Source organism: Pinus tabuliformis, chromosome 2_1 (genome assembly GCF_031772625.1).
Source record: "Pinus tabuliformis cultivar Carrire ecotype Pingquan chromosome 2_1, CPIR1, whole genome shotgun sequence".
NCBI lineage: Eukaryota > Viridiplantae > Streptophyta > Pinopsida > Pinales > Pinaceae > Pinus > Pinus tabuliformis.
Window position 1 is genome coordinate 948,846,500 of NC_142299.1, and position 17,854 is coordinate 948,864,353.

The 17,854-nt window shown below is 39.1% G+C and overlaps 2 pseudogenes; both read left to right on the top strand.

Annotated features, from left to right (window-relative positions):
• The first annotated feature begins 4,700 nt into the window (after positions 1–4,700).
• On the top strand, positions 4,701–5,297 carry LOC149203788 (3-dehydroquinate synthase, chloroplastic pseudogene; annotated as a pseudogene).
• An 11,707-nt stretch (positions 5,298–17,004) lies between these two features.
• On the top strand, positions 17,005–17,601 carry LOC149203789 (3-dehydroquinate synthase, chloroplastic pseudogene; annotated as a pseudogene).
• Positions 17,602–17,854: the final 253 nt, after the last annotated feature.

A 17,854-nucleotide genomic window follows, 5' to 3' on the forward strand; every position in this document is an offset into this window, starting at 1 on the left:
TCACTGAACTCGTTTGGAGTGCCTTTCTGCAAAATTTGCAGAGATAAGTCCCTCCGAGAGCTCTCCATCCTTAACAACATCCTTGATTTTTTTCTGCAGCTGGCCCGACTTTTGCTCATCGCCCATAATTTGTAAGAATAGATTAAACCATTCTAGCACAAGCTGGGGCATGTCTTGTGAGGGCCTTAGGCTCTCTAGACTTTGTTTTTATGGTCGTTCCAATTGAGATTTAAGGGCTGGTGCAAACTGCTTGAAAATTTATGTCGCATCCCTATAATATTATTTCTGCTGCGTAGAGTCGGAAGACCTCTTGGGCGATGAAGGTATGATCATTGCTGCTTGCTCAGGGACACGCGAGTTTGATCCTATTCTCTTTCATCCTCAAGTGAATATATTGATATTAGACATAGGGATTGGCTCGAGTTCTCGAGGCTCTACATTGATCAAGTTTTCTCCTCTCTGCTGACTCCTCTCCTCGTACCTAGTGATCAAGTCAGGACAATCCTTTGTTGCATGTGTGTTCAATCTGCATTGTGAACACTAAGGCCTTTTGGGTAATGGAAAATTGAGAGCGACGTGTCCCTCTTGGTCACAGTTATATCAACGTATTGGAACTATTCCTCCATCCCTGGCCCCATTTGTTCCTCTGCCTCCTTTCCCTCAAGATCTTCATTTATTCTAAAGGCAAAACGATCCAGCTGGTTAGCCAGAGCATCCAAAGATATACACTGGTATGTGCTGTGAGATGGTGACCCAAAAAATTTGTAGAAGAAATTGTTTGGGACACTCAAGTATTTATTTAAGACAGGACAAAGGTGGGGGAGGTATCCATACACATGACATATTTCACAGTACTTAGCCGAAGATGCACTTTGTTGGCCGGGGAAAGCATGAAATTGTGTACGACCTTGGTATAAGCTATGCGTACCAACTTGCACAACTCCAACAATGGGAAAATTTGGAGAGGGACCCATAGGCATGGAGGATGTACTCGGTATCCTCAGTCTCAGGCACTCCATAGCGTGATGTCCTTCAACATGGTGTTTGGTACACCACACTTGAGGTCGTATTGGTCATGCATAGTGCATATGTTTTAACTTCTCAGTCAAATCAACAATATGGTGTTGTAGTCCAATGAGGGCAGGATCATTGGAAATGGATCCCCCCTTAGTGCCCATGAGGGTGCTCTTCGATAAATTCAATCCTGGTTTCTTGTTCCAGCATATCTCGAAGAGTGTCGATCTTCTGCTGAGTCAATGGTGTCGAGGTTAATGGAAACAAAGCCTTGATGAACTAGTCCCACTATTGATTAGGATAATTAGGGTAAATCATCTTGCTAATAGTGTCCTTAAACCATTGCATCATCTCCCATGTAGTTTCTCCTTCCCGTTTCTTGATCTCCCGCAAATCAGAAAACCCATGCTGATTTGTATGTGGAAGTTTAAATTCTTGAACAATTTCTCGTTGAACCTCATCTATTGAAGGATTTTGGTGCATAGAATACCACTTAATGAACCAAATAAGAGCCCTATCTCTTAGGGTGGTCTGCAAATCAATGAGTTTAGTATCATCTGGATTTTGGAGATCTCTCCATATGGCTTGGTGCAAGTACCAATGCCGATCAACATCTTCATTCCCTCATTCGAAGAACTTAGGATACCGAGTGAATGAATCCACTACGTTACCATCCATTCTTAATTGACTAGGAAATATAAGTATGAACCCTTGAGAACCGGGTTACAAATATCCTAGAGAACCTAAGTGAAAACTACTAACACTACCACCAAAATTACTAGTTTTGTAGTTATTGTATACTTTCCTAACCTTTATGACTTTAACTAACATTGAAAGAAAATGAGCAGGGTCTTGATAAGGTACCAGGGGAAGGTTGGGGGAGGAGCTACTTATGCTCCTGGGAAATGAACTATTACCTTCAGGAGACACATCATCTTCAGAAAACAATCTCCTCATCACAAAATGCATGTTGTCATCAGGAGAGTTGTTGTGGTTCGCTACTAGGACTATAGGCCCTGATCCATCTGGTGTCTCTATTCTTTCTCGTACATGGTGATCTCCACCGCTTCCATCCATCTACTCTGTAGCATTGGCTCTGACCCCTTCTATTTGAACAAAACTCGCCCTATCACTACCCTCCATGTGCTGCAACTCCAACTATCTTGATCCTCATTCCCACAACTTAGAACTACTCAACCCACTCCTATTTGATGCATTTCTTTCTATTTCCTTCATATATCTTGCAAATGTTTTTCCCACCATTCTTCAACGATCTATGCCCTCTTTTGAGCTCTCAAATCTCCAGCCCTCTGCAAGTCATCTGCGTCCACTACATCAACATCTTCATCTCCTGTAATTAGGTAGTATTTCTCCCCCAAATCCTACCCCCACTAATTAGATTTTAAGAAGCCATCACCTAGTGTTGGAACGACAATATGTTCTCTTTTACCATTAAAACTTTAATCTAGAGGGTGATCTCCCTCAACAACCTTCCTCGCAAACTCGATCTAGACACAACTTTCGCTTTAGAGTCGTACAGATGGTCTCATGTGGTGAACTCGATGATATAGCTATCTAGAGTTTCATGTACCCAGAAATCGACTATTCTTGTCAGTTCCATATCTAGCCTATGTAGCTCATCTGGATCAGCAGGGGTCCAAATATGAGAGGATCTACGCCAATTTCCAACTCTGCCTTTTACATGTAGCCTTCACAACCAATTACAAATCTATTTAGGAAACTTGCACCAAAATATTTCATAGTGGTCACTTATAGGTTTAGAGCACAAAACTTCTTCCTTTACCCACTTCACACTCTTTTAGCATAACTGTGCTTGGTGGGAAACAAATAGGTCTACCTGCTCATGCCACCAATCCTAAAGATATCCCTTGAGGATACCTAATTCAATGATCTAGAACCCTTAAAGAAACTTCGAGTCCCAACAACGTAACCAAATTTTAATGGATGGATACCTTGGGTTCGGGCACAGGGTGCCAACAAAGGGATCTACTGTAATCTAGCATTATGTTAACATTTTCACCTTACTTAATGAGAAAGAAAGGTGTCTCACTTGAGGTCTTTAGAGACCCATAAGGGTAAGGGATCACATGGACGCATCAAGGAGTAACACAACATATAATTTGGTTCACACATTCATAAGAAAATTCCCCATTAACAGACATGCATCATGCAAAAAAATAGATTCACAACATGACTAGGAAAATAGAGATTATGCATATCTTATACAAGAGAAAATTTTAAAGGGCCCACTGATTTCAGCACAATTCATGGACACAAGGAATTTCTGTAACTCCCTTTTTATTAATATATAATATCATCAATACATCATAGTAGCTTTGTCATTACAATAGGAGAATCAATCACATTACATGCTAAAGTTCAGAAGGAGAGAGAAATGCACGAATCAAAGTCTCAAATGACGTAGTGGCAACTTCTTGGCATAGAGTCCTCTCTCTCTACTTTTGTTATTGTCCCTTTAGATTTTATAGACTTTCCCACTCACATGATCTGGCCCGTTGTCACCTTCGATATCGCACCCATTCCTCTTCGATGACTTCTATAACTCGACCTCAACTGCTCATTTCCACGACCTTATCTTCCTTTGTCATATTGCCTCAATTTCTCCTTCCATGTTCTTTTCCACACCCTTCTCGTCATTTTTGGCGTGTGACTGTTCTTGTCTTATTCCTTTTCTTTTCTTTGGCGGTTGTCTATGCAAGCGCTTTCTGGTCAGACCCGATAAAAATATGCCAAAATTATGTTCCCTGAAAATGAAGGACCCAACACATATAAACAACATCTAAATTCTCCCGACCAATGTGGTATATATTCCATGAGCGCAAGGATTAGCTTATATGAAGGTTCTAAGGATAAGCAAATTTTGTTAGTTCTCCAGGTGGCATTGAGCCAGATCAACAATTAATATTTATTGTGGACTCTGCTTGCTTTTCGAGGTTTAATGGAAGAGGGGTCCGAAATTTATTGTTTTGACAAAACAACCTTTGTTATATACCAAAGGTGTCCAAAGAGATCCGGGAGTTGAAGGTTGATACAGTGGCGTTGCAAGCAAGCCATGGCCATGGTGATTCCATGGAAGTTTTTTGTTTTTTTTTCGTTCTTCATTCTCCATAGGTTGATGTTATTGGTCGTACTATAATTTATGGAAATTTCCAAACAACTTTGGCAACAATAAAACACACTTCATCTATTGGTATTTGTAGAGATAAACAATATTCATGTTGCAGAAGGTTCACACACGTCATCAAGGAAGTTACGAAGTTGTGAACCACAAATTTTTCCCATGGTTTTGATGGGCTTGGGGAGACCAATATTAATCCACCAAAAGGGAATCCAACTGCACAATGAACATCATATTTTTTATAGAACTTTGGAAATAGAACCAAATCTTGACTTTCCACATAAAATAAGGCAGATTGTTATTCTTAGGAGTGCATTTTCGGTGAATGGAATGTTAACCCTGTTACCAAAGAAAATATTTTTGGTGATTCATAAGTTTCCGATATTTTATTCATGAGAGGAGCTTATTGGAAAAGTTTCTTATTTATTCAAAGGTGGAAGCACTCAAATGAAGAAAAAATTTCTAATATTAAGCAGGCCTTAATTTATTATATAAAGATATCGATGGGTGTATTGTAAACCAGGAAATGGGGACTCTTATGAAGGTCTTTGACAAGGCTATTGAGACACGACTGGATCGATTCTATGCATTTATTAATCTGGGAGGGGGTGTGATTGGTGACATTTGTGGATTTGATGTTGCTACTTTCTTGCGCGGATTAAATTTCATTGAGATTCCAACAACATTGATGTCACAGGTTAATGCTTCAGTTGGAGGAAAAGCAAAATAAACCATCAAATGGAAAAGAACTTGATTGGTGGATTTTTCACGCCTCAATTTGTACTTGTAAACACAAATACACTTTACCAGATAGAGAACTATCTCCATATATTTCCAAGGTTATAAAATATGGTCTAATCAAAGATGCAACATTTTTGAGTGACAAGAAAAGAACGTGCAAACTTTGCTAGCAAGGGATCCAAGTACATTGACCTATGCTATCAAGTGTTCATGTGAGAACATAAAAGAAGTACTGTCCTTGAATGGGAAAGAGAGTGGATTGAGAGCCACATTAAATTTGGGCAACCTTACAAGTAGTGATCAACTAAGAAATATGAAAAAGTCAGATTTAACTACAAGAATTCATGTGGCCAGGTTGGAAACGACTGACAAATATTTCTGAAGAACTATAAAAAAAAGAGACAATGTATTCCAAATAATCAAAATTTTTGAAGGGAGACTTATTTCCTTGTAATGAATAATGCCAAAAGGAAAATATCGGTTTTTAGGAATCACATTGAGCTAGAGGAAATCAATTTTGAAGAATCAAAATATCCTACTAGAGATACACCTATGTTAGAAATTTCAACGCATAAGTGTTTTGATATTCCTATCATACTGTTTTGGACATTAATGTAGCCAAAGGGAAAGAGCTATTATAGGAAATGAGTTGGAGAATAGGTGGAAAAATTTACCCTCTTTTAAAGGGTAGTTGACATATTTCTAGTTAAGAGCATTAAAAAATATTCCAAGGCACAAAATTAACAATTGAGCATTTCTAGGCAGAATATCGGCCAACAACTGTCAGATCCCAAATTCAAAGGGATGAATCATTAGTCAAAAGACACCTAGTAGCAAAAGATCAGAATATTGAGGATCAAATTGCAAATTTTCAAGCAAGCAATTATGAGATTAAATCGAGCATTTCTTAGGCAGCCAATATACAAATATCACTTGACATCTAAATCAAATTGAAGATTATTTTTGGGCAGCTTGTAAAAAGGCAGTTGAACATTTGAAGGGCATCCAAATAAACATTTGGAGTTTTCAAGGAAGAGGCGACAAATCATCATCATCATCAAAGATATTCCCAGATCTCAAGTACATATTTTAGCTCAACAAATGCAAATTCCTAGACATACATTAAGACGTTAGCTGTGAATTATTCCAAATTTTCAGACATTCGACTCAAGTAGCTCTAAGAATTCGAGATTTTTGCAATTAATTTGAAATTGCTTTTGTTTTTAGTTTATTATTAGATTTATGTTCCTAAAATATTGTAACAAGCTAGAGGATTATATTTTCTCTATGTATTCTTTAATTTCTATTGTAAGAGGATTGGCTTTTGGCCCAAAACCATTATATTTTTGTAAAGCTTAATATTACAGAGTTTGAAATCAAGGGCTTCTAGCTTTAGCATATGGAAAATTTTGTTGTTGTGTGAGTGCTTCCTAGTGATTGCATAATATTTATTTTTGCATACATCTGTGGTTGTATAGATATTTGGGAAGGGCTAGGTTGAGTGTCAACCTACCTGACATCCCTTTGCAAAGTTATGTTCATTACTGAGTTAATTAATTGAAAAATTTGTTTGATCTGATTACTTTGTATCACTAGATTGTTGCTTCTATTAAATTCATATATGTATTGATGTTTCACTATAGAGACTCTTCTATACTCTTATGTTCTTATTAGGTATTATTGATATTCAATAAGAATGTTTATGCTTCCTGGTATCTCTTTATGTCTTCCATCCTTATATTTCAAGCTATATTATTTTGTCACGTTGGATGTTGGGAATTTGATTAGGCCTCTAAAATAGAGGGATTTATCTATTAAATAGGAATTTGTGACTCATTAGCAACCACCCATCCAAAAACCGTTAGATCTGTCCATTGTGCTTCATAGGTTGTTGTTAAGTGACAATGAACAAAATTAAAACCTCGTAACAGTTGAGGGAGACTCCTCTAGTTCAAGGGCCAACTTGGACCTAAAGTGGTTGAGTTGGTTTCTTAGAGAAATTTCCAGCCAATAAGTTATTTTCAAGGAACAAATACAACAGATGGTACACCAATGTTAGGGAGGAGGTTTGGGGTTGAGAAAATCTAGCAATTAAATACTTAGTGGAAATACAAGCGAAGAAAAGGAAAAAGCTACTGAAAGGGATCCGATTGACCAGGGGAATAGTTTCATCACTACATATTCTACAAGGAAGACCAATGATTTCACCTAGTGAGCCAAATCATGACAAAGAGAGTGATGAGCCCCGAATTGGGTAACTTATTGGGCTCATTTTGCCTAATTGTCCTTGTTGAATCCTCCATTTTTTCATAGATTGTGCATGTTTTTCTAGTATGTTTATGTTATTTGAATGAATAAGGGTGGTCACTCTACCAAGGAGGCTAATACATGGTCATTTCAGGTTTTTTGGACAAGTTTTGGAGCAAAACCAAGCAATTATGGCCCAGGTGACAGCTAAGCTTGAGGTGAGGATTCGTAGGGAGGTTGTCTTTGGCATTAAATGGCCCTTCCTTGAAATCTCCACCCTCAACTCCGAGCTCAACAGGCCACCAAAACGAGTTCTAAAGGCAACCGAGCAGCTTTGGGAAGAGTGATTGTTTACTAGCAGTTGGAACAGCCGAGTCCCTTGAATTTAGGAAGGCTGCTAGGCCCCTCGTAGTGTACAAATAGGAATGCCTCAACCTCCATGGTTTACTTTTGGAACTGTTGGTATTTGCACTATAGTGTTGTCCTTTTCTCAGCTCGTTTTTCTTAGCTACTGTTGTACAACTTTCTTGTGATGATTATTTTTGAGTAATGAGAAGCAGCTTTACTTGGCATCATATTTGAGTTCTTTATAGGAGCCTGCAGCTCTTGGGGTTGGGCCCAACCCGAGTGCTAAGGCCTCCTTCATGTATTGTTATTTGTTCTTTATGTATTTGCAAAATCATTTCTGTTAAGTAGATTAAATCTTGCCGATTAACTAGGTCACTGTTAATGATTAGAAAGAATTTTGATGTTAAGATTGAGTTGATAGGTTGTTAACAGGGAAAAGCTTCAGAAAAGGGCCATCAAACACCTCTGATTTCACCTCTCCCTCAGTGGGATCAGGAGCTAGGATCAGGGTGACCTTGCTGCCCACAAAAACACTAACTTTGCTTTGCCATGCAATCACTAGTGTTTAATTTTCATTTGTAGAAGTTGGTTACATGTTCAGATTTTTTCTTGCTTAGTTGCATAAGTTAGTATACATGGTTTCATTGCAGGTCAAACTTCTGTTCATTCTCTTTACTGACAGCTAGATCAGATTAGGTCAACGTAACTAGGTCTTTGATTTTACAAGTCTTCGTTGGTTCAGTTGGAAAAGCAACTTGCAGAGCACCTGTACCACTTCTCTACCTGCCCATACTCCATCAAACCCATCTGCTCCATCCCTCAACTCAGCTTCTTGCCTTATGTTTTCCATTTGCTCATATAACCCTAGTTTTTGTGCAACATTGCTTCAGTCCTCCTTGAACAAATCCAACCATCTACATCTGTCCTCAACTCCATCCACCAAGTCCTGGACCACCTCCAACCCTTATCCTACCTCCATACCCACTCCTTCATCTTTCTCCCTCCATCCATCCTCCAAAATCCCATTTCTGAACATCCTGTAGAAAAATTACAGACATCCTGTAGAAAATCACAAACATCCTGTAGAACCCCTGCAGACTTCCTGTAGAAGCTCACGAATGAGGTTTCTTGATAGCCAAACTCTGTGAAACTCTCTGGAAGGGTGTTAGGGACCCCTTAGGCCCTCTCTGAACCTTCCCGACCTCCTCCAAGAATTTCCTCTCGCCAATCCACCTCTGCACAGTCAAAACAGTCAAATCGCATGCATGATAATTCTGGCAATTATTCAAAAATACAAAAAGATGTTTTTTTTCAGATGTTACTGTAGAAGCAACTTAGATACATGTATTTACGTTCCTAGAAGTCAATGGAATTTCTTTCAGTAGCTTGCATCCTCTTTCTTGCATCGGTAGGGACAACTGGTAAAATTAGGGTTTGCTAGGGTTTACGTTTCCTCTCAACTTTCCAGTTTCTTTCTGCAAGTAGATCAGCCTTCTTTGAGTTAGCTTTCATCCATCAGTTAAAAAGCTTCTTCTCAGAGCTCATAGAAGTTGGCTTAAGCTCCTAGCGGACTTGTGCCAGCTGACCAAGTGACAGCTGCGGCAAGAGCTAGTACTTGTGCATATAGCACCGTCGCTTCCAAGTTTGTTACGAACTACCGGGTTGATAAAAGTAAAGAAGGGAGTCCCAGGAGTTGCAACATTATTGCTGCAATACTGGAGCTCACCACTCTTTTTGGCGCCGTTGCCGGGGAAGCGTTAGAGTATTTGTGATTGCTGCTTTTCTTCTATTTTCCTACTCTAACCTTCTGCTAAGTAGTTTATTTCAGTTCCATTCTGCAATTTCATTTCTGCAAAAGTAAATTAGACATTTCCTGCTTTCATAGATTAGCCTTTCAATTCCGCAATTTCAATTCTGCAAGTGTAGAATAGAATTTCAATTCTGCAAGCGTAGTCTAGCATTTCATTCTCGCAATTTGATTTCAGCAAAATAGATTAGTCCTTTCCTGCTTTCATTTCAATTCCGCATTTTCATTTCTGCAAGATAGATTTTAGTTAGTTGCAATTCCATCTGTTTCAGTTTTGCAGGTACAAGCAGAGAAAAAAAAGCAAAAGCAACCAAAAATCCTTTCATGCCTCGTAGGAACAGAGATAATACCGGAAAATTCCTACCCAACACCCCCACCACTTCACTGAGTCACCCTTCTCTCTTCTTTGGTGGCAGTGACCCAAAAGAACCTATAGGTGAACCTCCTGAGATATACGAAGATCCTATAACAGAAGAAGAGCAAGAAAACATTCCTTTTGAGACCATGGCTAACAACAGAAATGGTAGAGACGATGACGAGAGAATAGAAGGTACCTTCCCCATCCGAGAGACCAACGGGGACATGAAAATGAAGAACATAAGTCCCTTAGCCTTACCTCATTTCCATGGATTGACCACTGAAGACCCTGATACCTTCCTGTTTGAGTTTGCTGTCCTTTGTTGAACTTATGACTATACAGAAGATGAGCAAACTTGAAACTCTTTCCCTCTACCCTTAGGGCTTGGGACTGTAACTTCCTTCGAATGCTCCCTAGACCTCCACGAAGGTCGATGATCAGCTTTTGCGAACCCTAAACAAATGAAGTACCTACTTAAGCGCACCATAAATTATCCTTAGATCCGAATCTACTCAGATCTACTTAAGTGCTTGACAAACGTAACAGAAGGTATTATGATCTCTGCATAAATACTTAACATGTATTTTGTTTAGTTAGTACGACTTATTCAGTGGATTCGCGCATCAATACATCATTATTTCATCACAACATATATTGCAAAAATAAACAACAGAGGTAAAAAGATAAAACACGTGATTTTCTTAAAAAATCTTCTTTGTTGATCTTTAGTATCAGGTTACAGACTCAAAAATTCCCTGTGCACTCAGCTACGGACACTACTCTAGGCCCTCTGCGCACTCAGTTGCAGAGCCTTTTTTCCCTCTAGGACTTACTTCTCTACACTATCTCTCTAAGACTTCATCTGTTCGTACCCATTGACATGGACATAGATCTCTAAGACACACCTATTTATATCCTTTTACATACAATCCCATGGTCTGCGAACCATGGGTGGATCTCAAAACTGACTCAACTTTACATAAATGAGGGTAAAAACCATTTTTGACTCCTAGCTACCTACACACTCCACATCCACAATTTGTGGAGACTTTATATATTTTCATCAAAATTTACAACAAAACTTGGGTTTTTAACCCCAAAACTGACCCAGGGGACCCCATTCCAACACCCCCAAATCTCCCTTAATCCCCTTGAATTTTGCAACTAATGCAGGATATTCCTTTAGAAGGTCAAAAATATCTTTGGCAGTCTTCTCATCCCAATAATTTCCAATAGATGTGAGCTTAGGTCTCTCCTTAGTGCTAATATTGTACTTCCACAAATTTAGTGGCTCTAGATGCCGAGAATCTATGACAGGCCCATCGTTTATATCTCGTTCCCCTTCCAATTATGTGAATGCCAAGTGTCTTAGTTCCTCCAAGTCATAATCATTGAGGTATATATTTACCTTCTTGCAAGTGACAACCTCATGGAATCCTGATTCATATATATGAACATAAATATCTTGTCTAGTATAATATTTAACAGGCCTCCCTGCAGGGAACAAAATGTGCTTGATTTCTTTAAGGGCTCTTGCAATATTTTCATCCTCATTCGAAAAATAGAAATCATTGGAAAATTGGGCTACCATTGGTTCCCATGGAATTTTGTGTCTCCTCATTCCCCCTTAAATACCAAGCCCATGGAAATGTTCCCAAGGTGTGGATAAATTGATGCACCCACAATGCCTCAGGAAGTCCTTCCTTGATCCATTTTCTCCTGCAATTACGAATGTGTTTCTGCAGATCAATGTATCCCTCATACTTAAGAATACTAGTTGAATAGTCCCTTGGGACACCAAAGTGAGTTAGTAAATTAGACTTGACATATTCCTATCCTTGGAGCTGGTTGTGATGAGCTACGCACCACCTCATTGGTGTTTCTTGAAGGGAAATGTCCAATAAGGGGATTTTTTTGTGTTTCTTCAACTTCCAAATCAATTTCAAACCCATACCATTGAAATAAGGATACTTCCGTACCTTGGTACCAATCCAAGGGGCACAACATACAGTTGCACATCTTTTGGCATGTAACTCATGATATCCTTATTGCCAATCATCCCATGCAACCTACAAACCAACCTCTGTGCTTTGAATGTTTCTCCAACTAATGGAACCATCAACTCGGGGTTGATAAATTCCTCCCTCTTCTCTACATTGAGAATATATCTGGTCCAAAAGACTAGACTCCTATCTGTAGTCCAATGGTTATGTAAATATGGGACCTTGATAAGGATCTAGGGGCTGAATCACTCTGACCCCATCCACTTCAAAAGTCATTGTTTCCCTTTTTAGATCAATTAAAACATAGTTCTAAAAGGCCCAATCTATCCCCAAAAATGTAAGATAGGGGTCTTTGTCTCCCATAATGTATATCACCTCAAAGTCTGCGTATGTCTTCACCCCTGTGATATCCACCTCATCATCCTCCAAATGTCGAACAAGAAGAATACAACAATGATTGGCCATTTACAACTGAATTGGGGAAAATGCCAGTTTTGGTTTCCCAAGGGCGTTTCAAGTCTTCCTTTGTAGGATGTTAACGTGAAAGCCAAAATATAGCATAAAATCCTTGATCTGGAACCTTGCAATTTGAGCATCGACCCAGAATTCCCTTCCAATCCTCCTCTTATTTCACTGAACTCGTTTGGAGTGCCTTTCTGCAAAATTTGCAGAGATAAGTCCCTCCGAGAGCTCTCCATCCTTAACAACATCCTTGATTTTTTTCTGCAGCTGGCCCGACTTTTGCTCATCGCCCATAATTTGTAAGAATAGATTAAACCATTCTAGCACAAGCTGGGGCATGTCTTGTGAGGGCCTTAGGCTCTCTAGACTTTGTTTTTATGGTCGTTCCAATTGAGATTTAAGGGCTGGTGCAAACTGCTTGAAAATTTATGTCGCATCCCTATAATATTATTTCTGCTGCGTAGAGTCGGAAGACCTCTTGGGCGATGAAGGTATGATCATTGCTGCTTGCTCAGGGACACGCGAGTTTGATCCTATTCTCTTTCATCCTCAAGTGAATATTGATATTAGACATAGGGATTGGCTCGAGTTCTCGAGGCTCTACATTGATCAAGTTTTCTCCTCTCTGCTGACTCCTCTCCTCGTACCTAGTGATCAAGTCAGGACAATCCTTTGTTGCATGTGTGTTCAATCTGCATTGTGAACACTAAGGCCTTTTGGGTAATGGAAAATTGAGAGCGACGTGTCCCTCTTGGTCACAGTTATATCAACGTATTGGAACTATTCCTCCATCCCTGGCCCCATTTGTTCCTCTGCCTCCTTTCCCTCAAGATCTTCATTTATTCTAAAGGCAAAACGATCCAGCTGGTTAGCCAGAGCATCCAAAGATATACACTGGTATGTGCTGTGAGATGGTGACCCAAAAAATTTGTAGAAGAAATTGTTTGGGACACTCAAGTATTTATTTAAGACAGGACAAAGGTGGGGGAGGTATCCATACACATGACATATTTCACAGTACTTAGCCGAAGATGCACTTTGTTGGCCGGGGAAAGCATGAAATTGTGTACGACCTTGGTATAAGCTATGCGTACCAACTTGCACAACTCCAACAATGGGAAAATTTGGAGAGGGACCCATAGGCATGGAGGATGTACTCGGTATCCTCAGTCTCAGGCACTCCATAGCGTGATGTCCTTCAACATGGTGTTTGGTACACCACACTTGAGGTCGTATTGGTCATGCATAGTGCATATGTTTTAACTTCTCAGTCAAATCAACAATATGGTGTTGTAGTCCAATGAGGGCAGGATCATTGGAAATGGATCCCCCCTTAGTGCCCATGAGGGTGCTCTTCGATAAATTCAATCCTGGTTTCTTGTTCCAGCATATCTCGAAGAGTGTCGATCTTCTGCTGAGTCAATGGTGTCGAGGTTAATGGAAACAAAGCCTTGATGAACTAGTCCCACTATCGATTAGGATAATTAGGGTAAATCATCTTGCTAATAGTGTCCTTAAACCATTGCATCATCTCCCATGTAGTTTCTCCTTCCCGTTTCTTGATCTCCCGCAAATCAGAAAACCCATGCTGATTTGTATGTGGAAGTTTAAATTCTTGAACAATTTCTCGTTGAACCTCATCTATTGAAGGATTTTGGTGCATAGAATACCACTTAATGAACCAAATAAGAGCCCTATCTCTTAGGGTGGTCTGCAAATCAATGAGTTTAGTATCATCTGGATTTTGGAGATCTCTCCATATGGCTTGGTGCAAGTACCAATGCCGATCAACATCTTCATTCCCTCATTCGAAGAACTTAGGATACCGAGTGAATGAATCCACTACGTTACCATCCATTCTTAATTGACTAGGAAATATAAGTATGAACCCTTGAGAACGGGTTACAAATATCCTAGAGAACCTAAGTGAAAACTACTAACACTACCACCAAAATTACTAGTTTTGTAGTTATTGTATACTTTCCTAACCTTTATGACTTTAACTAACATTGAAAGAAAATGAGCAGGGTCTTGATAAGGTACCAGGGGAAGGTTGGGGGAGGAGCTACTTATGCTCCTGGGAAATGAACTATTACCTTCAGGAGACACATCATCTTCAGAAAACAATCTCCTCATCACAAAATGCATGTTGTCATCAGGAGAGTTGTTGTGGTTCGCTACTAGGACTATAGGCCCTGATCCATCTGGTGTCTCTATTCTTTCTCGTACATGGTGATCTCCACCGCTTCCATCCATCTACTCTGTAGCATTGGCTCTGACCCCTTCTATTTGAACAAAACTCGCCCTATCACTACCCTCCATGTGCTGCAACTCCAACTATCTTGATCCTCATTCCCACAACTTAGAACTACTCAACCCACTCCTATTTGATGCATTTCTTTCTATTTCCTTCATATATCTTGCAAATGTTTTTCCCACCATTCTTCAACGATCTATGCCCTCTTTTGAGCTCTCAAATCTCCAGCCCTCTGCAAGTCATCTGCGTCCACTACATCAACATCTTCATCTCCTGTAATTAGGTAGTATTTCTCCCCAAATCCTACCCCCACTAATTAGATTTTAAGAAGCCATCACCTAGTGTTGGAACGACAATATGTTCTCTTTTACCATTAAAACTTTAATCTAGAGGGTGATCTCCCTCAACAACCTTCCTCGCAAACTCGATCTAGACACAACTTTCGCTTTAGAGTCGTACAGATGGTCTCATGTGGTGAACTCGATGATATAGCTATCTAGAGTTTCATGTACCCAGAAATCGACTATTCTTGTCAGTTCCATATCTAGCCTATGTAGCTCATCTGGATCAGCAGGGGTCCAAATATGAGAGGATCTACGCCAATTTCCAACTCTGCCTTTTACATGTAGCCTTCACAACCAATTACAAATCTATTTAGGAAACTTGCACCAAAATATTTCATAGTGGTCACTTATAGGTTTAGAGCACAAAACTTCTTCCTTTACCCACTTCACACTCTTTTAGCATAACTGTGCTTGGTGGGAAACAAATAGGTCTACCTGCTCATGCCACCAATCCTAAAGATATCCCTTGAGGATACCTAATTCAATGATCTAGAACCCTTAAAGAAACTTCGAGTCCCAACAACGTAACCAAATTTTAATGGATGGATACCTTGGGTTCGGGCACAGGGTGCCAACAAAGGGATCTACTGTAATCTAGCATTATGTTAACATTTTCACCTTACTTAATGAGAAAGAAAGGTGTCTCACTTGAGGTCTTTAGAGACCCATAAGGGTAAGGGATCACATGGACGCATCAAGGAGTAACACAACATATAATTTGGTTCACACATTCATAAGAAAATTCCCCATTAACAGACATGCATCATGCAAAAAAATAGATTCACAACATGACTAGGAAAATAGAGATTATGCATATCTTATACAAGAGAAAATTTTAAAGGGCCCACTGATTTCAGCACAATTCATGGACACAAGGAATTTCTGTAACTCCCTTTTTATTAATATATAATATCATCAATACATCATAGTAGCTTTGTCATTACAATAGGAGAATCAATCACATTACATGCTAAAGTTCAGAAGGAGAGAGAAATGCACGAATCAAAGTCTCAAATGACGTAGTGGCAACTTCTTGGCATAGAGTCCTCTCTCTCTACTTTTGTTATTGTCCCTTTAGATTTTATAGACTTTCCCACTCACATGATCTGGCCCGTTGTCACCTTCGATATCGCACCCATTCCTCTTCGATGACTTCTATAACTCGACCTCAACTGCTCATTTCCACGACCTTATCTTCCTTTGTCATATTGCCTCAATTTCTCCTTCCATGTTCTTTTCCACACCCTTCTCGTCATTTTTGGCGTGTGACTGTTCTTGTCTTATTCCTTTGCTTTTCTTTGGCGGTTGTCTATGCAAGCGCTTTCTGGTCAGACCCGATAAAAATATGCCAAAATTATGTTCCCCGAAAATGAAGGACCCAACACATATAAACAACATCTAAATTCTCCCGACCAATGTGGTATATATTCCATGAGCGCAAGGATTAGCTTATATGAAGGTTCCAAGGATAAGCAAATTTTGTTAGTTCTCCAGGTGGCATTGAGCCAGATCAACAATTAATATTTATTGTGGACTCTGCTTGCTTTTCGAGGTTTAATGGAAGAAGGGTCCGAAATTTATTGTTTTGACAAAACAACCTTTGTTATATACCAAAGGTGTCCAAAGAGATCCGGGAGGTGAAGGTTGATACAGTGGCGTTGCAAGCAAGCCATGGCCATGGTGATTCCATGGAAGTTTTTTGTTTTTTTTTCGTTCTTCATTCTCCATAGGTTGATGTTATTGGTCGTACTATAATTTATGGAAATTTCCAAACAACTTTGGCAACAATAAAACACACTTCATCTATTGGTATTTGTAGAGATAAACAATATTCATGTTGCAGAAGGTTCACACACGTCATCAAGGAAGTTACGAAGTTGTGAACCACAAATTTTTCCCATGGTTTTGATGGGCTTGGGGAGACCAATATTAATCCACCAAAAGGGAATCCAACTGCACAATGAACATCATATTTTTTATAGAACTTTGGAAATAGAACCAAATCTTGACTTTCCACATAAAATAAGGCAGATTGTTATTCTTAGGAGTGCATTTTCGGTGAATGGAATGTTAACCCTGTTACCAAAGAAAATATTTTTGGTGATTCATAAGTTTCCGATATTTTATTCATGAGAGGAGCTTATTGGAAAAGTTTCTTATTTATTCAAAGGTGGAAGCACTCAAATGAAGAAAAAATTTCTAATATTAAGCAGGCCTTAATTTATTATATAAAGATATCGATGGGTGTATTGTAAACCAGGAAATGGGGACTCTTATGAAGGTCTTTGACAAGGCTATTGAGACACGACTGGATCGATTCTATGCATTTATTAATCTGGGAGGGGGTGTGATTGGTGACATTTGTGGATTTGATGTTGCTACTTTCTTGCGCGGATTAAATTTCATTGAGATTCCAACAACATTGATGTCACAGGTTAATGCTTCAATTGGAGGAAAAGCAAAATAAACCATCAAATGGAAAAGAACTTGATTGGTGGATTTTTCACGCCTCAATTTGTACTTGTAAACACAAATACACTTTACCAGATAGAGAACTATCTCCATATATTTCCAAGGTTATAAAATATGGTCTAATCAAAGATGCAACATTTTTGAGTGACAAGAAAAGAACGTGCAAACTTTGCTAGCAAGGGATCCAAGTACATTGACCTATGCTATCAAGTGTTCATGTGAGAACATAAAAGAAGTACTGTCCTTGAATGGGAAAGAGAGTGGATTGAGAGCCACATTAAATTTGGGCAACCTTACAAGTAGTGATCAACTAAGAAATATGAAAAAGTCAGATTTAACTACAAGAATTCATGTGGCCAGGTTGGAAACGACTGACAAATATTTCTGAAGAACTATGAAAAAAAGAGACAATGTATTCCAAATAATCAAAATTTTTGAAGGGAGACTTATTTCCTTGTAATGAATAATGCCAAAAGGAAAATATCGGTTTTTAGGAATCACATTGAGCTAGAGGAAATCAATTTTGAAGAATCAAAATATCCTACTAGAGATACACCTATGTTAGAAATTTCAACGCATAAGTGTTTTGATATTCCTATCATACTGTTTTGGACATTAATGTAGCCAAAGGGAAAGAGCTA